General features: G+C 39.1%; 1 pseudogene; it reads left to right on the top strand.

Moving 5' to 3' along the window:
• LOC120862202 overlaps positions 1-18,709 on the top strand; it is a 50,517-nt pseudogene extending 31,808 nt beyond the window's left edge.
• Positions 18,710-26,883: the final 8,174 nt, after the last annotated feature.

Raw genomic sequence — 26,883 nt, 5'->3', positions numbered from 1 at the left:
AGATCTTTTTTTGTACAGTTCTTTGGTATATTCTTGTCACCTCTTCTTTATATCTTCTGCTTCTGTTAGGTCCATACCATTTCTGTCCTTTATTGAGCCCATCTTTGCATGAAATATTCCCTTGGTATCTCTAATTTTCTTGAAGAGATCTCTAGTCTTTCCCATTCTGTTCTTTTCCTCTATTTCTTTGCATTGATCACTGAAGAAGGCTTTCTTATCTCTTCTTGCTATTCTTTGGAACTCTGCATTCAGATGTTTATATCTTTCCTTTTCTCCTTTGCTTTTTGCCTCTCTTCTTTTCACAGCTATTTGTAAGGCCTCCTCATTCCATAGTTCATCAGGCACTCTATCTATCAGATCTAGGCCCTTAAATCTATTTCTCAGTTCCACTGTATAATCATAAGGGATTTGATTGAGGTCATACCTGAATGGTCTAGCAGTTTTCCCTACTTTCTTCAATTTGAGTCTGAATTTGGCTATAAGGAGTTCATGATCTGAACCACAGTCAGCTCCTGGTCTTGTTTTTGTTGACTGTATAGAGCTTCTCCATCTTTGGCTGCAAAGAATATAATCAATCTGATTTCGGTGTTGACCATCTGGTAATGTCCATGTGTAGAGTCTTTTCCTGTGTTGTTGGAAGAGGGTGTTTGCTATGACCAGTGCATTTTTTTGGCAAAACCCTATTAGTCTTTGCCCTGTTTCATTCCGCATTCCAAGGCCAGATTTGCCTGTTACTCCAGGTGTTTCTTGACTTCCTACTTTTGCATTCTAGTCCCCTATAATGAAAAGGATATCTTTTTTGGGTGTTAGTTCTAAAAGGTCTTGTAGGTCTTCATAGAACCGTTCAACTTCAGCTTCTTCAGCATTACTGGTTGGGGCATAGACTTGGATAACTGTGATAATGAATGGTTTGCCTTGGAGATGAACAGAGATCATTCTGTCGTTTTTGAGATTGCATCCAAGTACTGAATTTCAGACTCTTTTGTTGACCATGATGGCTACCCCATTTCTTCTGGGGGATTCCTGCCTGCAGTAGTAGATATAATGGTCATCTGAGTAAATTCACCCATTCCAGTCCATTTTAGTTCACTGATTCCTAGAATGTCAACGTTCACCCTTGCCATCTCTTGTTTGACCACTTCTAATTTGCCTTGATTCATGGACCTGACATTCTAGGTTCCTATGCAATATTGCTCTTTACAGTATCAGATCTTGCTTCTATCACCAGTCACATCCACAGCTGGGTATTGTTTTTGCTTTGGCTCCATCCCTTCATTCTTTCTGGAGTTATTTCTCCACTGATCTCCAGTTGCATATTGGGCCCCTAATGACCTGGGGAGTTTCTCTTTAGGTATCCTATCATTTTGCCTTTTCATACTGTTCATGGGGTTCTCAAGGCAAGAATACTGAAGTGGCTTGCCATTCCCTTCTCCAGTGGACCAGGCTCTGTCAGGCCTCTCCACCATGACCCGCCCGTCTTGGGTTGCCCCACAAGCATGGCTTAGTTTCATTGAGTTAGACAAGGCTGTGGTCCTGGTGTGATGTGATTGACTAGATTCCTGTGAGTATGGTTTCAGTGTGTCTGCCTTCTGATGCCCTCTTGCAACACCTACCATCTTACTTGGGTTTCTTTTACCTTGGGCGTGGGGTATCTCTTCATGGCTGCTCCAGCAAAGCACAGCCGCTGCTCCTTACCTTGGATGACGGGTATCTCCTTACTGCTGCCATTCCTGACCTTCAACGTGGGATACCTCCTCTAGGCCCTCCTGCACCTGCGCAGCCATCGGATGCTCCTCGGGATGCTCCTCCCTGCCGCCGGCCCTGGTCTCGGGGCGTGGGTGGCTCCTCCCAGCTGCCGCCCCTGGCCTCAGGCTCTGGGTGGCTCCTCAGGGTCACCGCCCCTAGTCTTGGGCGCGGGGTGTCTCCTCCCAGCCACCCCTGACCTCGGACGTGGGGTAGCTCCTCCTGACCGCCCCTGACCTTGGACAGAGTAGCTCCTCTCGGCCGTTCCTGCGCTGTCGCAGCCTGGCACTCTAGGCTGCTGCCCCTGAGCTCGGAAGTGGGGTAGCTCCTCTCACCCAGGCTTAGTGCCCCTGCTCTCGCAGCCACCTGCGCTTAGTGCAAAATACTCAATAGGAAAACTGTTATCTTTTCAATAAGTAGTACTGGGAAACTAGATAATTATATGCAGGAGAATAAAATTCGGTACCTTATATTACACTACTTCCCTCAGAGTTCAGATGGTAAAGATCTGTTTTCAATGCAAGAGACCCAGGTTCAATTCTGGGGTCAGGAAGAGCCCCTGGAGAAGGAAATGGCAACCCACTCCAGTATTCTTTCCTGGAGAATCCAATCGACAGAGGAGCCTGGCTGGCTACAGTCCATGGTGTCGCAAGAGACAGACACAACTTAGTGACTAAACCACCACATTGTGTTACTTACACAATTTGACTAGAAATGGACTAAAAACTTAAACATAAGAGGACCTGAAACCATTAAACTCCTATTATAAAACAGGAAGGAAAGATTCTTGATAAGGATATTGGCACCAAATTTTGGGATATGACACCAACAATACAAGGAACCAATGCAAACCAAAAGGTGGAGCTATATCAAGCTCAAAAGCTTCTACACAGCAATAAAAATGATTTACAAAATGGAAGGCAATGTACAAAATTGGAGAATATTTTGAAAATTACACATCTGATAAGAGACTAATATACAAAAGATATAAGTAACCCATATTACTCAATAGCAAAACATATTTTAAATGAATGTAGTTACTGAATACATATTTGCCCAAAGAAGACATATATATGGCCAACAGGTACTTGAAAAGGGGCTTGACACTACTAAGCATCAAGAAATGCAAATCAAAATCCCACCTCACACCTATTAGAATTGTTATGTTGTTCAGTCACTAAGTTGTGTCTGACACTGTGACCCCACTGACTACAGCATGATAAGCTCCTCCATTCTCCACCATCTCCTAGAGTTTGCTCAAATACATGCCCATTGAGGTGGCGATGCTATCTAACCATCTCATCCTCTGTCACCCCCTTCTCCTTTTCCCTTCAAATGCTCCAGCATTAGGTTTTTTTGCAGTGAGTCAGTTCTTCACATGAGGTGGCCAAAGTATTGGAGTTTCAGCTTCAGCATTAGTCCTTTCATGAATATTCAGAGTTGATTTCCTTCAGGATTGATTGATTTGATCTCCTTGCTCTCCAAGGGACTGTCAAGAGTCTTCTCAAGCATCACAATCATAAAGCATCAAATCTTTGGTGCTCAGCCTTCTTTATGGTTCAGTGGTAAAGAAACCACATGCCGATGCAGTTGCTACCGGAGATGCAGGTTCGATTCCTGAGTGAGGAGATCCCCTGGAATTGTTCAGTCACTCAGTTGTGTCTGACTCTTTGTGACACCATGGACTGAAGCATGCCAGGATTTCCTGCCCATCACCACCTCCCAAGCTTGTTCAAATTCATGTCCGTTAAGACAGTGATGCCATCTAAGCATCTATTCCTCTTTGTCCCCTTCTCCTCCTGCCTTCAATCTTTCCCATAATCAGGGTCTTTTCTAATAAGTCAGCACTTCACATCAGGTGGCCAAAATATTGGTACTTCAGCTTCAGCATCAGTCCTTCCAGTGAATATTCAGGGTTGGTTTCTTTTAGGATAGACTGGTTTGATCTTGCAGTCCAAGGCATTCCCAAAAGCCTTATCCAACACAACACTTCAAAAGCATCAATTTTCTGACACTCAGCTTACTTTATGGTCCAACTCTCACATCCATACCTGACTGCTGCAAAAACTATAGTTTGACTATATAGACCTTTGTCAGCAGAGTAATTTCTATGTTTTTTAATATGCTCTCTAGGTACTGTGTGGATCACAATAAACTGTGGAAAATTCAGAAAGAGATAAGAATACCAGACCACCTGACATGCCTCTTGAGAAACCTATATGCAGGTCACGAAGCAACAGTTAAAACTGGACATGGAACAACAGACTGGTTCCAAATAGGAAAAGGAGTACGTCAAGGCTGTATATTGTCACCCTGCTTATTTAACTTATATGCAGAGTACATCATAAGAAATGCTGGGCTGCAGGAAGCACAAGCTGGAATCAAGATTGCTGGGAGAAATATCAATAACCTCAGATATGCAGATGACACCACCCTTATGGCAGAAAGTGAAGAAGAACTAAAGAGCCTCTTGATGAAAGTGAAAGAGGAGAGTGAAAAAGTTGGCTTAAAGCTCAACATTCAGAAAACGAAGATCGTGGGATCTGGTCCCATCACTTCATGGGAAATAGATGGGGAAAAAGTGGAAACAGTGTCAGATTTTATTTTTCTGGGCTCCAAAATCACTGCAGATGGTGATTGCAGCCATGAAATTAAGAGACACTTACTCATTGGAAAGAGAGTTATGACCAACCTAGACAGCATATTAAAAAGCAGAGACATTACTTGTCGACAAAGGTCCGTCTAGTCAACGCTATGGTTTTTCCAGTGGTCATGTATGGCTATGAGAGTTGGACTATTAATAAAGCTGAGAACCAAAGAATTGATGCTTTTGAACTGTGGTGTTGGAGAAGACTCTTGAGAGTCCTTGGACAGCAAGGAGATCCAACCAGCCCATCCTAAAGGAGATCAGTCCTGGGTGTTCATTGGAAGGACTGATGTTGAAGCTGAAACTCCAATACTTTGGCCACCTGATGCAAAGAGCTGACTCATTTGAAAAGACCCTGATGCTGGGAAAGATTCAGGGCAGGAGGAGAAGGGGATGACAGAAGATGAGATGGTTGGATGGCATCACTGACTCGATGGACATGGGTTTGGGTGAACTCCGGGAGTTGGTGATGGACAGGGAGGCCTGGCATGCTGCGGTTCATTGGGTCGCAAAGAGTCGGACACGACTGAGCGACTGAACTAACTGACTGAGGTTTGTTATAGATTTTCTTCCAAGGAGCAAGAGTCTTTTAATTTCATGGCTGCAGTCACCACCCACAGTGATTTTGCAGCCCAAGAAAATAAAGTCTGTCATTTTTTCTCCATCTATTTGCCATGAAGTGATGGGACTAGATGGCATAAGCTTCATTTTTAAATGTTTAGCTTTAAGCCAACTTTTTCAGTCTCCTCTTTCACCTTCATCAAGAGACTGTTTCCTCTTTGCTTTCTGCCATTTGAGTGGTGTCATCTGCATATCTGAGGTTATTGATATTTCTCCAGGCAATCTTGATCCCAGCTTGTGCTTCATCCAGCCCAGTATTTTGCATGATGTACTATGCATGCAAGTTAAATTACATGCATCCTTGAAGTACTCTTTTCCCAATTTGGAACCATTCCATTGTTCCATGTCCAATTCTCATTGTTGCTTTTTGACCTGCATACAGGTTTTGCAGGAGGTAGGTAGGCAGTCTGGTACTCCCATCTCTTGGAGAATTTTCCATAGTTTGTTGTGATCCACACAGTCAAAGGCTTTAGTGTAGTCAATGAGCAGAAGTAGATTTTTTTCTGGAATTCTTTTGTTTTTTCTAGCATCCAATGGATGCTGGCAATTTCATCTCTCATTCTCTGCCTTTTTTTAAAAATTCAGCTTGAACATCTGGAAATTCTCAATTCATGTACTGTTGAACCCAATCTTGGAGAACTTTGAGCATTACTTTGCTAGTGTGTGAAATGATTGCAATTGTACAGTAGTTTGAACATTCTTTGGCACTGCCTTTCTTTGGGATTAGAATGAAAACTGGCCTTTTGAAGTTCTATGGGCACTGCTGAGTTTTCCAAATTTGCTGGCATGTTGAGTGCAGCACTTTCACAGCATCATCTTTTAGATTTTGAAGTAACTCAATGGGAATTGCATCATCTCCACTAGCTTTGTTCATAGTGATGCTTCCTAAGGCCCACTTGACTTCACATTCCAGAATGTCTGGCTCTAGGTGAGTGATCACATCATGGGAATGGAAATCCCATTTCAGTAAATGGGGATCCATTTCAGCATTCTTGCTTGGAAAATCTTCCCCTGGTTTAGGAAATGGCAACCCACTCTAGAATTGCTTGGAAAATCCCATGTACAGAGGAGCCTGGACGGCTTTAGTTTGTGGAGTCCCAAAGACTGGGACACACCGAGCATGCATCATGAAATAGCATTCAAACATGACTACTGGAGAACCATATGTTTGACTATATGGACCATTGTCAGCAAAGTGATATCCATGCTTTTTAACATGCTGTATAGGTTTATCATAGTTTTCCTTGCAAGGAGCAAGTATCTTTTAATTTCATGGCAGCAGTCACCATCTTCAGTGATTTTGGACCCCAAGAAAAATCTATCACTGCTTCCAAGTTTTCCCCTTCTATTTGCCTTGGAGTGATGGGACAAGATGCCATGGTCTTAAGTTTTTTGAATGTTGAGTATCAAGCCAGCTTGGAACTTTCAGAATGGCCATCATTAAAAGACATGGTCTAAGAGATGAAGATGTAGTAAAAGAAAAATTGAACTGCACTCCAGATGACAATGTAAATTGCTGTAGCAACTATGGAAAACAGTATGGAAGTTTTGCAAAAGATCAAAAATAGAGATATAGGTATATATCTCTAGGTATATATCTAAAGATTAAAACAGAATATGGAAGAGATAGCTTTAGTTCAGTTCAGTTCAGTTCAGTCTCTCAGTCCTGTGTGATTCTTTGCAACCTCATGGATTGAAGCATGCCAGGCCTACCTGTCCATTGCCAACTCCCAGTGTTTACTCAAACTCATGTCCATAGAGTTGGTGATGACATCCAGCTGTCTCATCCTCTGTCATCCCCTTCTCCTCCTGCCTTTAATCTTTCCCAGCATCAGGGTCTTTTCAAATGCATCAGCTCTTCATATCAGGTGGCCAAAGTATTGGAGTTTCAGCATCAAAATCCATCCTTTCAGTGAATATTCAGGACTGATTTCCTTTAGGATGGACTGGTTGAATCTCATTGCAGTCCAAGAGACTCGCAAGAGACTCCTCCCACACCACAGTTCAAAAGCATCAATTCTTCAGCACTCAGCTTTCTCTCACATCCATACATGACTACTGGAAAAACCATGTCTTTGATTAGATGGACCTTAGTCGGCAAAGTAATGTCTCTGCTTTTTAATATGCTGTCTAGTTTGGTCATAACTTTTCTTCCAAGGAGTAAGTGTTTTTTTAAATTTTGTGGCTGTATTCACCATCTGCAGTGATTTTGGATCCCCCAAAAATAAAGTCTGACACTGTTTCCACTGTTTCCCCATCTATTTCCCATGAAGTGATGGGACTGGATGCCATGATCTTTGTTTTCTGAATGTTGAGTTTTAAGCCAACTTTTTCACTCTCCTCTTCACTTTCATCAAGAGGCTCTTTAGTTCTTCTTTGCTTTCTGCCATAAGAGTGGTGTCATCTGCATATCTCAAGTTATTGCTATTTCTCCCAATCTTGATTCCAGCTTGTGCTTCCTTCAGCCCAGCATTTCTCATGATGTACTCTGCCTATAAGTTAAATAAGGGTGACAATATACAGACTTCACATACTCTTTTTCCAATTTGGAAACAGTTATTGTGCCATGTCCAGTTCTAACTGTTACTTCCTGATCTGCATACAGATTTCTCAGGAGGTGTTTTGGTATTACCATCTCTTTAACAATTTTCTAGAATTTGTTGTGGTCCACAGTCAAAGGCTTTGGCATAGTCAATAAAGCAGAAGAAATGATTTTCTGGAACTCTCTTGTTTTTTCAATGATCTGACGGATGTTGACAATTTGATAGCTTCACCCTAGTTCTAGTTGCTGTATTATTCACAAAAATCAAGGTGTGAATTAAACCTTAGTGTCTTTCAATGAATGAATAGATAAAAAAAAAATGTGGTGTATGTAGTGAAAGAATATTACTTAGCAAAGAACACAAAGGAAATACTTCCATATTTGAAAAAATGGTATTGTCCTAGGTGAAGTAAGTCAGTGAATGACAAATATTATTTAGAATCACTTACACATGCAGAAGCAGACGATATTAAGAAGAGATGGGCAAGAATACACAGAAGAACTGTACAAAAAAGATCTTCACGACCTGGATAATCACGATGGTGTGATCACTCATCTAGAGCCAGACATCCCGGAATGTGAAGTCAAGTGGGCCTTAGAAAGCATCACTACGAACAAAGCTAGTGGAGGTGATGGAATTCCAGTTGAACTCTTTCAAATCCTGAAAGATGATGCTGTGAAAGTGCTGCACTCAATATGCCAACACATTTGGAAAGCTCAGCAGTGGCCACGGGACTGGAAAAGGTCAGTTTTCATTCCAATTCCAAAGAAAGGCAATGCCAAAGAATGCTCAAAGTACCACACAATTGCACTCATATCACATGCTAGTAAAGTAATGCTCAAAATTCTCCAAGCCAGGCTTCAGCAATACGTGAACCGTGAACTCCCTGATGTTCAAGCTGGTTTTAGAAAAGGCAGAGGAACCAGAGATCAAATTGCCAACATCCGCTGGATCATGGGAAAAACAAGAGGATTCCAGAAAAACATCTATTTCTGCTTTATTGACTATGCCAAAGCCTTTGACAGTGTGGATCACAATAAACTGTGGAAAAATCTGAAAGAGATGGGAATACCAGACCACCTAACCTGCCTCTTGAGAAATCTGTATGCAGGTCAAGAAGCAACAGTTAGACCTGGACATGGAATAACAGACTGGTTCCAAATAGGAAAAGGAGTACGTCAAGGCTGTATATTGTCACCCTGCTTATTTAACTTCTATGCAGAGTACATCATGAGAAACGCTGGACTGGAAGAAACACAAGCTGGAATCAAGATTGCCAGGAGAAATATCAATAACCTCATTTATGCAGATGACACAACCCTTATGGCAGAAAGTGAAGAGGAGCTAAAAAGCCTCTTGATGAAAGTTAAAGAGGAGAATGAAAATGTTGGCTTAAACTCAACATTCAGGAAACGAAGATCATGGCATCCGGTCCCATCACTTCATGGGAAATAGATGGGGAAACAGTGAAAATAGTGTCAGATATTATTTTTTCTGGGCTCCAAAATCACTGCAAATGGTGATTGCCACCATGAAATTAAAAGATATTTACTCCTTGGAAGGAAAGTTATGAGCAACCTAGATAGTATATTCAAAAGCAGAAATATTACTTTGCCGACTAAGGTCCATCTAGTCAAGGCTATGGTTTTTCCAGTAGTCATGTATGGATGTGAGAGTTGGACTGTCAAGAAGGCAGAGCACCAAAGAATTGACGCTTTTGACCTGTGGTGTTGGAGAAGACTCTTGAGAGTCCCTTGGACTGCAAGGAGATCCAACCAGTCCATTCTGAACATCAGCCCTGGTATGTCTTTGGAATGAATGATGCTGAAGCTCAAACTCCAATACTTTGGCCACTTCATGTGAAGAGTTGACTCACTGAAAAGACTCTGATGCTGGGAGGGATTGCGGGCAGGAGGAGAAGGGGACGACAGAGGATGAGATGGCTGGATGGCATCACTGACTCGATGGACGTGAGTCTGAGTGAACTCCGGGAGTTTGTGATGGACAGGGACGTCTGGCGTGCCGCGATTCATGGGGTCGCAAAGAGTTGGAAAGGACTGAGGGACTGAACTGAAGTGAACTGATACTTGCAGCCTAATAATTGAAACTCATAGAAGTAGAGAGTAGACTGGTGTTTTCCAGGGTCTAGGAGTTAGAAGAATGGAGAGACAAGCTTTGAGTAATAGGGAACAAAGTTTGAGTAATAAAATAAATAAATCCTGGGGAACTTTGTACTAACTTTGTTAGCTAACTAACAGTAGTTAGCTGTGATCACAGACAAATAAATTCTCCATAATTGAAGAGTACATTTATTATGTAACTGTATTTCATATAAATAAAACATATTCTTTGGGAAAAAAACTATATTAAAATTAAAATCTTTGCTAGAGTTGTAAATGTTTCTATATATCAAATAAATTCTTACTAGAAATTTTGTGTAAGTCTATAAACATGCATTAACATTCGAGATTAAAATTATTTTTGAAACATTTAAAATTTTAAAATATTGAATGACTATGAAGTCATGAATATGAAGAATGACTATGAATCACTTGAAGGTACTTATCAGTGTGTCTCTTGTTTGTTTAACTTATTTTTAATTGGGATATAACTAATTTAAAATGTTGCATTTGTTTCTACCATGCAACAATGTGTTGTTGTTGTTAAGTCGCTCAGTCATGTTCAGCTATTTGCAATCTCATGGGCTGCAGCACGCTAGGCTTCCCCATTCTAAACTATCTCCAGGCCTTTGGTCTCATGTTCATTGAATCAGTGACACCCTCCAACTCTCTCATCCACTGTCGCCATCTTCTCCTGCATACAATCTTTCTCAGAATCTGAGTCTTTTCAGATGATTTCGTTCCTCCATCAAGTGGCCAAAATTCTGGAGCTTCAGCTTCAACATCATTACTTCTAATGAATATTCTGGGTTGATTTCTTTAGGATTGACTGGTTTGATTTCCTTGGAGTTCAAGGGACTCTCAAGAGTTCTCTCCAACACCACAGATGAAAAACATCATTTTTTTCAGCACTCAGCCTTCTTTATGGTCTGCCTCTCACATCTGTATGATTACTGGAAAAATGTTAGCTTTGACTAGTTGGACCTTTGTCGGCAAAGTGATGTCTCTGATTTTTAATGTGCTACCCAAATCTGTCATAGATTTTCTTCCAAGGAGAAATTGTTTTAATTTCATAGCTGCAGTCATATCCACAGTGATTTTGGAGCCCCCCCAAATAAAGTCTGTCACTGTTTCCATTGTTTCCCCATCTATTTGCCATGGTCCTTCTAGTGAAAGCTATGGTTCTTCCAATAGTCAAGTATGGATGGAAGAGTTGAACCATAAAGAGAGCTGAACACTGAAGAGTTGATGCTTTGAACTGTGGAGTTGGAAAAGACTTATGAAAGTCACTTAGACTGCAAAGAGATCCAACCAGTCAATCCTAAAGGAAATCAGTCCTGAATTTTCATTGAAAGGACTGATGCTGAAGCTGAAGCTCTGATACTTTGGCCACCTTTTCCTAAGAACTGACTCATTAGAAAAGACCCTGTTGCTGGGCAAGATTGAAGGCAGGAAAATGCTGCAGCCAGCCCAGCAGATAGGACTCAAAAGTGGTTGACACACAGTTTGGGAAAAAGAAACTAGAGACAGAATTAAAGTTTTAAAGATGGAAATGGAAAACTCAAGACCTCCTGAATCAAGACTCTGTTCTTCAGAGTCACATCACTTTTATTTAGTGTCTTGGCATGCAGAAAGTATCTGTTGTGTCACAATAAAATCAACCTCCTGTGTCCCTGATCACATCTCTCATTTTACTGATTACTTTGAACTATCTTTGTTATGTTCTTGTACAAGGAATATCCCCAGCTAGAGGTCATAGACCCGAATATGCCTTGGGAAAACATCTTGGTGTGTGCACAAGCAGCGTTCTGAACTTTCACTGACCAGCATTTCAGGTCCACATGTTCTTCCTTAGTTTAGCAGGCCATGACAACACCAACTAATAACTTGGTGTACTTTTGTTTCGATTATACGGTATTGCTATATTTTGCTTTTATTCTTTTCCTATGGTGTGTTTTTTAGGGCTTAGCCAGAGCAACAGGCAGCTGATTATTAACCCCTGCAAGAGGAGAAGGGGAAGACAGAGGATGAGATGGTTGGATGACTTCACAGACACGATGGACATGAGTTTGAGCAAGTTCTGGGAGATGATGTTGGACAGGGAAGCGTGGCATGTTGCAGTCCATGGGGTTGCAGAGTTGTACACAACTGAGTGACTGGACTGAACGGATGAGACTGGATGCCATGATCTTCGCTTGTTGAATGTTGAGTTGGAAGCTAGCTATCTCACTCTGCTCCTTCATCTTCATCAAGAGGCTTTTTAGATCCTCTTTGCTTTCTGCCATAAGATTAGTGTCATCTGCATACCTGAGGTTATTGATATTTCTCCTAGCACTCTTGATTCCACCTTGAGCTTCATCCAGCCTGGCATTTCTCATGATGTACTCTGCATACAAGTTAAATAAGCAGGGTTACAATATATAGGCTTGACATATTCCTTTCCCAATTTAAAACCAGTGTGTTGTTCCATGTCTGGTTCTAACTGTTGCTTCCTGACCCACATACAGGACCTTTTCTAATCTTGTGACCACTGGTTAGTTTTCCAAGTTTGCTGGCATATTAAGTGCAGAACTTTAATAGTATCATGTTTTGTGCTGTGCTTAGTAGCTCAATCTTGTCTGACTCTTTGTGACTCCAGTGACTATAGCATGCCAGACTCTTTGGGATTAGAAATAGCTCAGCTGAAATTTCATCACCTCCACTAGCTCTGTTCATAGTGGTGCTTCCTAACACCCATTTGACTTTGCACTCCAGGATTTCTGGCTGTAGTTGAATGCTCACACCATCATGGTTATCTGGTTCATTAAGATCTTTTTTGTATAATTCTTCTGTGTATTCTTGCCACCTCCTCTTAATACCTTCTGCTTCTGTTAGGTCCATACAGTTTCTGCCTTTACTTTGCCCATATTTACATGTGGACTGCAAGGAGATCCAACCAGTCCATTCTAAAGGATATCAGCCCTGGGTGTGCTTTGGAAGGAATGATGCTAAAGCTGAAACTCCAGTACTTTGGCCACCTCATGCGAAGAGTTGACTCATTGGAAAAGACTCTGATGCTGGGAGGGATTGGGGGCAGGAGGGAAAGGGGACAACAGAGGATGAGATGGCTGGATGGCATCACCGACTCAATGGACGTGAGTCTGAGTGAACTCCAGGAGTTGATGATGGACAGTGAGGCCTGGCGTGCTGCGATTCATGGGGTCGCAAAGAGTTGGACAAGACTGAGCAACTGAACTGAACTGAACATGTAATATTTCCTTGGTATGTCTAATTTTCTTGAAGAGATCTCTAGGCTTTCCCATTCTATTGTTTTCCTCTATCTTTGAATTGATCACTTAGGAAAGTATCTTATCTCTCTTTGCTATTCTTTGGAATTCTGCATTCAGATGGATATATCTTTCCTTTTCTCCATTGCCTTTCACTTCTCTTCTTTTCTCAGCTATTTGTAAGACCTCCTCAGACTACCATTTTGCCTGTTTGCCTTTCTTTTTCCTGGGGATTGGTTTGATCATGGCCTCCTGTACAATGTTATGGATTTCCATCAATAGTTCTTCAGGCACTCTGTGTACCAGATCTAATCCCTTGAATCTATTTGTCACTTCCTCTGTATAATCATAAGGGATTTGATTTAGGTCATACCTCAATGGTCTAGTGGTTTTCCCTATTTTCTTCAATTTAAGTCTGAATTTGGCAATAGGGAATTCATGATCTGAGCCACAGTCACCTCCTGGTTTTGTTTTTTGCTTACTGCATATAGCTTCTCCATCTTTGGCTGCAAAGAATATAATCAATCTGATTTCAGTATTGACCATATGATGATGTTCATGTGTAGAGGTGTCTCTTGCGTTGTTTGAAGAGGGTGTTTGCTATGACCAGTGTGCATTGTCTTGGCAAAACTCTGTTAGTCTTTGCCCTGCTTTGTTTTGTACTCCAAGGACAATCTTGCCTGTTACTCCAGGTATCTCTTACATTCCTATTTTTGGATTTCAGTCCATTATAATGAAAAGGACATCTTTTTTTTGGTGTTAGTTCTAGAAGGTCTTGTAGGTCTTCAAATTCAGCTTCCTTGTCATTATTGGTTGGGGCATATACTTGAATTACTATGGTTTTGAATGGTTTGGCTTTGAAACCACAGGATCTTTCTGTCATTTTTGAGATTACACCCAAGTTTTGCATTTTGGACTCTTTTTGACTATGAGGGCTATTGTATTTCGCTAAGTGCTGCTATCCCACAGTAGTAGATGTAATGGTCAGCTAAATTAAATTCACCTGTTGTGGTCCAGTTTAGTCAACTGATTCCTAAAATTTCAGTGTTCACACTTGTCATCTCCCATTCAATCTCTTCCAATTTACCTTGATTCGTAGGCTTAACATTCCAGGTTCCTATGCAATATTGTTCTTTACAGCATTGGACTTTACTTTCACCACCAGTTCAGGTCAGTTCAGTTGCTCAGTCATGCCCAATTCTTTGCAACCCATGAACTGCAGCACGCCAGGCCTCCCTTTCCATCACCAACTCCCAGAGTCCTCTCAAACCCATGTCCATTAAGACGGTGAGACCATCCAACCATCTCATCCTCTGTTGTCCCCTTCTCTTCCTGCCTTCAATCTTTCCCAGCATCAGGGTCTTTTCTAATGAGTCAGCTCTTCACATCAGGTGGTCCAAATATTGGAGTTTCAGCTTCAACATCAGTCCTTCCAATGAACACCCAGGACTGATCTCTTTTAGGATGGACTGGTTGGATCTCCTTGCAGTCCAAGAGACTCTCAAGAGTCTTCAACACCACATTTCAGAAGCATCAATTCTTCGGCACTCAGCTTTCTTCACAGTCCAACTCTCACATCCATACATGACCAAGGAAAAACCATAGCCTTGACTAGACAGACCTTTTTTGACAAAGTAATGTCTCTGCTTTTTAATATGCTCTCTAGATTGGTCATAGCTTTCCTTCTAGGGAGTAAGCGTCTTTTAATTTAATGGCTGCAATCACTATCTGCAGTGATTTTGGAGCCCAGAAAAATAAAGTCAGCCACTGTTTCCACCTTTTCCTTATCTATTTGTCATGAAGTGATGGGACTGGATGCTATGATCTTTGTTTTCTGAATGTTGAGCTTTAAGCCATCTTTTTCACTCTCCTCTTTCAACTTCATCAAGAGGTTCTTTAGTTCTTCTTCACTTTCTGCCATAAGGGTGGTGTCATCTGCATATCTGAGGTTATTGACATTTCTCCCGGCAGTCTTGATTCCAGTTTGAGCTTCCTCCAGCCCAGCATTTTTCATGATGTACTCGGCATATAAGTTAAATAAGTAGGGTGACAATATACAGCCTTGACATACTCCCTTTTACCACCAGAGTCATCCACAAATAGCTGTCATTTCCACTTTGGGTCAGCCTCTTCATTCCTTTTGGGGCTGTTTCTCTGTCTTCTCGAGTAGCATATTGGACACCTACTGACCTGTGGGGGATCATCTTTTGGTTTCATATTGTTTTGCCTTTTTGTACTGTTTATCAGTTTCTCAAGGCAGAATGCTGAAGTGGTTTGCCATTCCCTTCTTACGTATACGGTGAATCATGCTAAGTACATATATATTTGTAATCCTTCCCTCATGAGCCTGTCTCCAGCTTCCATCCCATCCCACCCCTCTGTGGTTTTGTGGCAATCTCTAAGGTGTCCAAGTCTTTTTGACCCCATCAACTGATGCCTGCTGGGCTCCTCTGTTAGTAGGATTTTCCAGTGCAGAATACTGGAGTGGTTTGCTATTTCTTCCTCCAGAGGATCTCCCTGACCCAGGGATCAAATGTGTGTCTCCTGCTTCTCCTGAGACCACTGTGCCACCTAGGAAGACCCAGAGCACCAGGCTGAGCTGCCTGTGGTATACAACAACTTCTAACTGGCTGTCTGCTTTACACATGATAGTGTATATATGTTAGGGCTACTCGCTCAATTCGTCCAACTGGGTACTACTCCTGTTGTGTCCACAAATCTGTTCTCTACATCTGTATTTCTATCCCTACCCTACAAATGGGGTTATCAGTACTATTTTTTCCTAGGTTACAATATTAATATATGATGTTTGTTTTTCTCCTTCTGACTTACTTTACTCTTTAAAACAAGCACCAGGTTCCATCAATGTCTCTTAAACATCACATCTTATTTTTTTGCTATATTATCAGTGCAATGTTATCAAAGCTTACAATGTATTTATCTTGTCCATGACCACAATTTCTAATATCATTTAACATTAATTTCATATTTATATGTACTTAATGATGCAGTATATGTTTTAATAGAGTATATCTATTTATTTTATTGACTTTTTCTCTAATAAATATTTTGTTTCTCCATCTGTCTTGGAACTTCTGTCACTATTATTTGTTTTCATGAGATGTATTCAGAGGTACTTATTCCTTATAATCCTGTGTTAGGAAAGGCCTGCCTGTTTTTTTAAATGAAAGGGCAGCAGGGCTTTGTTTATTTTTTATGTTGTATAGTTCTTTTCATCCAAACTTTTTACATACTTTCCCATGATTTTCTACAATATAATGTTCTGTATTCTCTATCAGTGATGATCGCACTTTGGTGTGGGTGAATAACTTGCCTCCTTCACAAACCCAAGGAAATCTTGCTTCTAAGTCAGCCATTCAAAGGATAGCAAGGAGATCAAACCTGTCAATCATAAGGGAGATCAACCCTGAATATTCACTGGAAGGACTGATGTTGAAGCTTAAGCTTCAGTATCAACCCAAATCCTGGTGGGGTCCTCTGCTCCTTGACAGAAGTTAGAAGGGTTTGTGTTCTATGTATCGCCATCCTTCCATCTCACCACTGCAGATGCAAACCTCTGCTATTGTTGTTGTTCAGTCGCCCAGTCGTGTCTACTCTGCAACCCCATGAACTGCAGCATGCCAGGGATCTCTGTTCCTCACCATCTCCCAGAGTTTGCCCAAGTTCATGTTCATTTTAAGTGTTGCCATCCAACTGTCTCATCCTCTGATGCCTTCTTCTCCTTCTGCCCTCAATCTTTCCCAGTATCATAGACTTTTCCAATGAGTTGTCTGTTCCCATCAGATGACCAAAATACTGGAGCTTCAGCTTCAACATCAGTCCTTCCAGTGAATATTCAAGGTTGATCTCCTTTATGATTGACTGGTTTTATCTCCTTGCTATCCAAGGGACTTTCAGGAGTCTTCTCTAGCACCACAGTTGAAGGCATCAGTTATCTGGCATTTTCCCTTCTTTATGGTCCAGCTCTCACAATGGTATGGAACCACTGGGAAGACCATAGCCTTGACTCTTCCGATCTTTGTTGGCAGAGTAATGTTTCTGCTTTTCAACACACAGCCTTCTTTAGCCTGAAGAAAAATGCCATTATCTGTTCAGTCTCAGGCCCTACTTCTTGCCCAGAGGGTCACCTGAAGCTTTTTTGCTTTCATCTGAAATGTCAGGACCATGAAGATCACAGACTGAAACCATTTCCTGTTACTACTGAAGTCTTGTTAACACTGATACTCCAGCCCAAACCTGGGGAAGAGTGAAGCAGTGGGGAAAGTGTTCCTTCTTCTCAGACCTTCCCCTCCATGCTGCTTCCTGTCACTATCATGTTCCCAATACCACCCTCAGCAAGTTAGATCAAAGTTCTGTATTCTTGAGCTACACATACTAATAATCATCCTATTTCTGTACTTTCAGAATGCTATTTTCAATTGGCAATTCTGTTCTCTCCCACTTCCAATAATTACTGAGACTATAAAGCATCCAACACTTTCAAACCGATGAACTATCACATCTAGAAATATCTCAAGAGGAAACAAGTTTTCATTTGCTTTTCATATTCTTGATGATATCATTTATGACACAACTTATCATATAATTAATTATGCAATATATTTTTAATAATATATAACTGTTTTAGGTGTATCATGTCCTTAACAAACTTTTCAAGTTGCTATTTATATATTCAATTTTAGCTATAAAGAGAATGCTATGAAGTTATCAAGAATTCATCATGATCAGCCTGTGAAACCCCTGGACCGAGCAGTCTTCTGGGTTGAGTTTGTCATGCACCACAAAGGAGCCAAGCACCTTCGACCAGCTTTCCATGACCTCACCTGGTTCCAGCACCACTCTTTGGATGTGATTGGCTTCCTGCTAGTTTGTGTGGCAACTGTTGTATTCCTGGTCACTAAATGTTGCCTGTTTTGTTTCTGGAAGTTTGGTAAGACAGCAAAGAAGAAAAAGAGAGAGTAGTCTCCTGCTTTTTTTTTTTTTTTTAAACAGTTGGGCTAGAAACCTTGACAGAGTCCATCTGAATAATCCAGCCACTGATTTGAAAAGATTTCTCCCCTGTTCTTCTGGGTTCTTTTCTATTCCTAAACTTATCATATCAAAGATCAAAGACTCACTCCAAAAATTTGCCACATGATTCAGAATTAAGGTTTAAAATAATCTATTCTTTAAAAGATACGACAAGTGAATAAACATATGGAAATTGTTACCATTAAAAACTTAATGCTTTCCTTTCTTTTAGTTCAACCAGTTGAGATGTTGTTTGAGGACTCAGGAACATAATGATTAATTCTATTTCCATACTGATCAAGTTGAATATTTCTTGAATATCTAACATAATTTAGGTTCAATATGCAATAATTATTTCATACTCTCTAGAAGAACTATACAAGGACTAATGTAGAACACACTTTAGCCAGAGCTTCTTTGTCAGTCAGGAAAATCAGAAGCCTGTTAGTATTTCTACTCTACTGTAAAGCACATTTTACACCACCAATTTTCTTCCATATCACACATTAGAGTTTCTCCTTCTTGGAATGCAAAACACTATTTTTTTTTTTGTCTTTCATTTGAAGACTATCCTTCTTTTGGATATTAATAATGATAGTACTTCATTTGTATTGTAATGCTTCTTGGCTGCAGAGAACTAGCTGCTTATTTCATGTTGGCATGGCTATTGGGATGATGGACCAAAGTAAATGACTTGAATTTAATACCTACACTTTTAAACTAACTTAAGTACAATAAGGCTGTATATCATCATCCTGCTTATTTAACTTATATGCAGAGTGCATCATGTGAAATGTTGGCCTGGTTGAATCACAAGCTGGAATCAAGATTGGTGCAGAAATATCAACTTCAGATACACAGATGATACCTCTCTAATGGCAGAAAGTAAAAAGGAATTAAAGCCTCTCTTAATGAAGGTGAAAAAGGAAAAGATTGGCATGAAACTCAGCTTTAAAAAAGGCGAAAATCATGGCATCTGGTCCATCACTTCACACAAATAGAAAGGGGAAAAGTGGGAACAGTATTTTTTTTTTTTTTTTGTCCTCCAAAATCATTGCTGGTGATGACTCTAGCCATGAAATTAAAAGACATTTGCTCCTTTAGAAGAAAAGCTATGACAAACCTAGACAGTGTATTAAAAAGCAGAGATATCACTTTGGTGACAAAGGTCTATGTAGTCAGAGTTATGTAGTCAGGTTTTCCACATAGGCATGCATATATGTGAGAGTTGGACCATAAAGAATTTCTAACAGTGAAGAATTGATGCTTTAGAATTGCAGTGCTGGAGAAGATTCTTGAGAGTCCCTTGAACTGCAAGGAGATAAAACCAGTCAATCCTAAAGGAAATCAACCCTGAATATTGACTGGAAGGACTGATGCTGCAGTTGAATCTCCAGTACTTTAGCCACCTGATAAGAAGAGCTGATTCATTGGAAAAGACCCTGACTATGGGAAAGATGGAGGGAAAAAGGAGAAGGGGGTGGCAGAGGATGAGATGGTTAAATAGCATCACTGACTCAATGGACATAAATTTGAGAAAACACTGTAAGATTTTGAGGGCTTCCTTGGTGGCTTAGTGGTAAAGAATCTGCCTGCCAATGTAGAAGACTTGTGTTTGATTCCTGCTTCAGGCAGATCCCCCAGAGGAAGAAATTGCAACCCACTCAAGTATTCTTGCCTGGGAAATCCCATGGACAGAGGAGCCTAGCAGGCTACAGTCCATGGGATTGCACAGAGTTAAACATGACTTAGCAACTAAACAACAACAACTGGGAAACAGTGAAGGACAGAAGAGATTGACGTGCTGCAGTCCATATGGTCACAAGAGTTGGACATGAACAACCACAAAAAAATTACTTAATTTTAATCCTTCATTAATTTTACTTACAATATAAATATGGCAAAGAAGAAGCAAATTGTTTAGAGTTTCTACTGCAGATACTTTGGACAGAAAATGCACTTCTAATAAATGCTGTTTTCTATGGGGATGATTTCTCCATCAGAAACTCAAGAGTTCATCCATTTCTTTCTTTTCCTTGGTCTCAGCATTTCTCCTGGTCTCATGAACTGTTCTGTGACCACTATTCTAAGCACAAGTACTGGTTTCTTATCAACTAGCATCAGCCTGAAACCTGCAGCAAATATGAAGACAGTTGAATTTAAAAAGTAAAGTTGTCACTAAAAACAGAATATTCTCTTTCTTTCCTTCTCTAATACTGTAGGTGAATATGGGGGGTTCTCTGGTCATGTCTTTGTTTTGAAATTCCACCAAATTCTCCATTTAAAAATACCTCTTCATTTCTTTTTGTTTGTTTGTTTGTTTTTGTTTTCTTTTTTATTTTATAATGCATTTTACAATATAATAATAAAAAGAATAGTGTGACTTTTTATTATAATAGTACATTTCTTCCAGTTTATTCCTCAAAAAGTAATATATCTATGTCTAATTGCTAAACCCCAAAACAGTATCTTTTCATCATCATCAATAACTTTGTTCTGCTTTTTGCCCCATTTAAAAAATTTGTTGCCATCTTCCACTGCAATCTTCCCTACCCCTAAAGCAATACTATTTTCAGTTATTTTTCCTATAGCATATTTTTTCCTTTTTAAAATATTTTTTTAAACACAAATCTATCTATTCAAATTGGAGGCTAATTGCCTTACAATATTGTATTGGCTTTGCCACACATCAACATGAATCTGCCACGGGTGTACACGTGTTCCCCATCCTGAACCCCCCGCCCACCTCCCTCCCCATACCATCCCTCTGGGTTATCCCAGTGCACCAGCCCCAAGCATAAAAACCTATCTTCAATATGCTTTCCAATAATTTGTTAACAAGGAAAAAAAAATTCATTCTAACTCAGATGATGTTATGTATTAACCAAGTTCAGTAATGGTTTACCACAGACTTTGACATCTAAAACTTAAGTAAAATAGACCTAAAATAACTAAGAAAAAATATGTCTACCAAATATAAAAATAGAGCAAATATAAAACTATCAGGATAAATAGAAATGATTTGGGCAATTATCTGTCTTTTTACAGGTATTAGAACAAAATAATCATAATTTATTATTAGCTGAGTAGTTAAATGTAAGGAAATATAAGAGCTAAAAATATGTTTTCTCAATTTTATAAAGCTTTGAATAATTAAATAATTACATTACTTTAAGGAATAGAGCTTAAAAATGCAAGCAAAGATGGAACTTGCTTAAAGACATTATGCATGCAATTAAAGCAATAATACACCATAATCCTAATTATCATAGGAAATATGATAATGAACTTTCTTATAATAGTCTTTATTTTTTTTTAATTAAAAGATAATTGTTTTACAGAATTTTGTTGTTTTCTGTCAAACCTCAACATGAATCAGGTTTAGGTATATATATATATCCCCTCCCTTTTGAAACTCTTTCTCATCTCCCTCCCCATTCCACACCACTAGGTTGATACAGAGGCCCTGCTTGAATTTCCTAAGCCATACAGCAAATTCCCTCTGGTTATCTATTTTACATATGGTAATGTAAGTTTCCATGTTACCCTTTCCATACATCTCACCCTCTCCTTCCCTCTCCTCATGTCCATAAGTCTATTCTCTATGTCTGTTTCTCCATTGCTGCCCTGCAAACAAATTCTTCAGTACTATTTTTCTAGATTCCATATATATGTGTGTGTGTTAGAATATGATATTTATCTTTCTCTTTCTGACTTACTTCACTCTGAAGAACAGGCTCTAGGTTCATCCACTTCATAAGAACTGACTCAAATGTGATCCTTTTTATGGATGAGTAATATTCCATTGTGTATATGTACCACAGTTTATTTATCAACTTATCTGTTGATGGACATCTAGGTTGCTTCCATCTAGGTTGTAAATAGTGCTGCAATGAACAATGGGATACATGTGTCTTTTTCAATTTTGGTCTTCTCAAGATATAGGCCTAAGAGTGGATTTGCTAAATCATGTGGTGGTTTTATTCCTAGTTTTTAAAGGAATCTCCATACCGTCTTCCATAGTGGTTTTTCAATTTACATTCCCATCAACAGTGCAAAAGCATTCCCTTTTCTCCATACTCTCTTTAGGATTTATTGTTTGTACACTTTTTGATGATGGCCATTGAGATGGGAATACTAGATTACCTGGCCTGCCTCTTAAGAAACCTGTGTGAAGGTCAGGAGGCAACAGTTAGAACTGGATATGGAACAACAGACTGGTTCCAAATAGGAAAAAGAATATGTCAAGGCTTTATATTGTACCCCTGCTTATTTAACTTCTATGCAGAGTACATCATGAGAAATGCTGGGCTGGAAGAAGCACAAGTTGGAATCAAGATTGCCAGGAGAAATATCAATAACCTCAGATATCCAGATGACAGCATCCTTGTGGCAGAAAGTGAGAAAGAACTAAAAAGCTTCTTGTAGAAAGTTAAAGAGGAGAGTGAAAAAGTTGGCTTAGAAAACTAAGATCATGGTATCTGGCCCATCACTTCATGGGAAATAGATGGGGAAACAGTGGAAACAGTGTCAGACTTTATTTTTGGGGGGCTCCAAAATCACTGCAGATGGTGATTGCAACCATGAAATTAAAAGACACTTACTCCTTGGAAGGAAAGTTATGACCAACCTAGATAGCATATTCAAAAGCAGAGACATTACTTTGCCAATAAAGGTCCATCTGGTCAAGGCTCTGGGTTTTCCAGTGGTCAAGTATGGATGTGAGAGTTGGACTGTGAAGAAAGCTGAGTGCCAAAGAATTGATGCTTTTGAACTGTGATGTTGAAGAAGACTCTTGAGAGTCCCTTGGACTGCAAGGAGATCCAACCAGTCCATCCTAAAGGAGATCAGTCCTGGGTGTTCATTGGAAGGATTGATGCTAAAGCTGAAACTCCAATACTTTGGCCACCTCATGTGAAGAGCTGACTCTTTGGAAAAGACCCTGATGCTGGGAGGGATCAGAGGCAGGAAGAGAAGGGGACGATAGAGGATGAGATGGCTGCATGGCATCACTGACACAATGGACATGAGTTTGAGTAAACTCTGGGAGTTGGTGATGGACAAGGAGGCCTGGTGTGCTGCGATTCATGGGGTCACAAAGAGTCAGACACTAATGAGCGACTGAAATGAACTGAACTGAATTGAATTGAATACTGAGTGATGTGAAGCATCTTTTCATCTGTATGTTAGCCATCTGTATGTCTTATTTGGAGAAATGTCTCTTTAGGTCTTTTTCCCACTTTTTCATTGGGTTGTTTTTTTTTATTGAGTTGTATGAGCTGCTTGTATATTTTGGAAAGTAATCCTTTGTCAGTTGTTTCATTTTCTGTTATTTTCTTCCATTCTGAAGGTTGTCTTTTCACCTTGCTTGTAGTTTCCTTTGCGGTGCAAAAGCTTTTAAGTTTAATCGGGTCCGACTTGTTTACTTTTGTTTTTATTTCCATTACTCTGGGAGGTGGGTCATAGATGATCTTGCTTTGATTTATGTCATCGAGTGCTCTGCCTATGTTTTCCTCTTAGAGTTTTATAGTTTCTGGTCTTTAACCAATTTTGCTGTTTAACCAGTTTTGAGCTTATCTTTGTGTATGGTGTTAGAAAGTGTTCTAAATTCATTCTGTTACATGTAGCTGTGCAGTTTTCCCAGAACCATTTATTGAAAAAGTTGTTTTTGTCCCATTGTATTTTCTTGCCTCCTTTGTCAAGATAAGGTACCCATATGTGCATGGGTTTATTTCTGGGCTTTCTATCTTGTTCCATTGGTCTATATTTCTGTTTTGGTGCCTGCACCATGCTGTCTTGATGACTGTAGCTTTGCAGTATAATCTGAAGTCAGGAAGCTTGATTCCTCCAGCTCCATTCTTCTTTCTTAAGACTGCTTTGGCTATTTGGGGTCTTTTGTGGTTCCATATGAATTGTGAAAATTTTGTTCTTGTTCTGTGAAAAATGCCATTGGTGATTTGATAAAGATTGCATTGAAACTGTAGATTGTATTTGGTAGTATAGTGATTTTAATAATATTGATTCTTCCTGTCTAGGAACAAGGAATATCTCTCCATCTGTTTATATCATCTTTGATTTCTTTTATCAGTGTCTTAAAATTTTCTGTGTACAATTCTTTTTTCTCCTTGGGTAAGTTTATTCCTTGATATTTTATTCTTTTTGTTAAAATGGCAATTGGATTGATTTCTTAATTTCTCTTTCTGATTTCTCAGTGTTATTACATAAAGATGCAAGTTATTTCTGTGTATTGATTTTGTTTCTGCAACTTTGCTAAATTCACTGATTAGCTCTAGTAATTTTCTGATACTATTTTTAGGGTTTTCCATGTACAGTATCATGTCATCTGCAAACAGTGAGAGCTTTATTTTTATTTTTTTCTGATCTGGATTCCTTTTATTTATCTATTTTTTTCTACTCTGATTGCTATAGCTAGGACTTCCAGAATTATGTTGAATAATAATGATGAGAGTGGACACCCTTGTCTTGTTCCTGATCCTAGAGGGAATGTTTTCAGTTTTTCACCATTGAAAATAATCTTTGCTATAGGCTTATCATATATGGCCTTTACTATGTTGAGGTAGATTCCTCCTATGCCCATTTTTTAAAGGGTTTTCATTATAAATGGGTGCTGAATTTTGTCAAAGACTTTCTCTGCATCTATTGAGATATCATATGGCTTTTATCTCTCAATTTGTTAATATGATGTATCACATTGAATGATCTCTGTATATTGTAGAATAATATGATGTATCACATTGAATGATCTCTGTATATTGTAGAATCCTTGCATCCATGGAATAAACCCAACTTGATAATGGTGTATGAGCTTTTTTATGTGTTGCTGAATTCTATCTGCTAAAATTTTGTTGAGGATTTTTGCATCTATGTTCATCAGTGATATTGACCTATAGTTTTCTTTTTTTGTGTTGTCTTTGTTTGGTTTTGGTAGAAGGATGATGCCTCGTAGAATGAGTTTGTAAGTGTTCCTTCCTCTGCATTTTTTTGAAGGAGTTTTAGGAAGACAGGCATTATCTCTTCTCCAAATGTTTGGTAGAATTTTTCCATGAAGCCCTCTGGTCCTGGGCTTTTGTTTTGAGGAAATTTTTTTTTTTTTTTTTAATCACAGCTTCAGTTTCAGTGCTTGTAATGGGGTTGTTCATAATTTCTATTTCTTCCTGGTTCAGTCTTGGAAGATTGGATTGAACTTTTCTAAGACTGTCCATTTGTTCCAGGCTATCCACTTTGTTGCCATATAGTTGTTCATAATAGTCTCTTATAACCCTTTGTGTTTCTGCATTGTCTGTTGTAACCTCTCTTTTTTCATTTCTAATTTTGTTGATTTGATTCTTCTCTTTTTTTCTTGATGAGTCTGGCTAAAGGTTTGTCATTTTGTTTATCTTCTCAAAGAACCGGTTTTTAGTTTTATTAATCTTTACTATTGTTTCTTTCATGTTTTTTTTCACATATTTCTGCTGTGATTTTTATGATTTCTTCTTCTTTTTCCAGTTGTTTTAGGTGTGAAGCTAGATTGTTTATTTGATGTTTTCCTTGTTTCTTGAGGTACAGTTGTATTGCTATAAACTTCCCTCTTAGAACTGCTTTTGCTGCATCACATAGGTTTTGAGTTGTCATGTTTTCATTGTCATTTGTTTCTAGAATTTTTTTATTTCCCTTTTGATTTCTTCAGTAACGTGTTAGTTATTTAGAAATGTGTTGTTTAATTTCCATGTGTTTGTGTTTCTTACAGCTTTTTTCTTCTAATTGATACCTAGTCTCCTAGTGCTGTGGTCAGAGATGCTTTATATGATTTCAATTTTCTTAAATTTACTGAGGTTTGATTTGTGACCCAAGATGTAGTCTATCGTGGAGAATGTTCCACGTGCACTTGAGAAGGAGGTGTATTCTTCTGCATTTGGATGGAATGTCCTGAAGATATCAGTGAGATCCATCTCATCTAATGTATTATTTAAGACTTATGTTTCCTTATTAATTTTCTGTTTTGATGATCTGTCCTTTGGTGTGAATGGAGTGTTAAGGTCTCCTACTATTATTGTGTTACTTCAGATTCTCATTTTATGTCTGTTAGTGTTTGTCTTATTTATTGAGGTGCTCTTATGTTGGGTGCATAGATATTTACAGTTGTTATGTCTTCCTCTTGGATTGATCCATTGATCATTATGTAGTGTCTTTCCTTATCTCTTGTAGTATTCTTTATTTTAAGGTCTATTTAGTCTGATATGAGAATTGTTACTCCAACTTTCTTTTACTTCTTATTTGATGGAATATATTTTTCCATCCTCTTACTGTCAATTTATATGTGTCTTTAGGTCTGAAGTGGGTTTCTTGTAAATAGCATATATATGAGTCTTGTTTTTATATCCATTCAGAAAGTCTGTGTCTTCTGGTTTAAGGGTTTAATCCATTTACATTTAAAGCAATTATTGATATGCATATTCTTATTGCCATTTTCTTGTTTGGAGTTGATTTTGTAGATCTTTTTCTTCTCTTGTATTTCTTGACTATATAAGTCCCTTCAACATTTGTTGTAAAACTGGTTTGGTGGTATTGAATTCTCTTAACTTTTGCTTGTCTAAAAAGCTATTTATTTCTCCATCAATTTTGAATTCGATCCGTGCCAGGTATAGTAATCTTGGCTGTAGGTTCTTACCTTTCTGTACTTTAAATATATCCTGCCATTCCCTTTTGGCCTGCAAGAGTTTCTGCTGAAAGATCAACTGTTAAGCATATGGGATTTCCCTTGTATGTTACTTGTTGCTTTTCTCTTGCTGCTTTTAATAGTCTTTCTTTGTGTTTAGTCTTTGTTATTTTGATTAGCATGTGTCTTGGCATGTTTCTCCTTGGGTTTATCCTGTCTCGAACTTGATTGACTTTTTCCTTTTCCATTTGGGGAA

The sequence above is a fragment of the Oryx dammah genome, unplaced genomic scaffold (genome assembly GCF_014754425.2).
Source record: "Oryx dammah isolate SB20612 unplaced genomic scaffold, SCBI_Odam_1.1 HiC_scaffold_3, whole genome shotgun sequence".
NCBI classification, from domain to species: domain Eukaryota; kingdom Metazoa; phylum Chordata; class Mammalia; order Artiodactyla; family Bovidae; genus Oryx; species Oryx dammah.
Note: the sequence above shows the minus strand (reverse complement) of the source record. Positions and strands in the feature narration are given on the sequence as shown.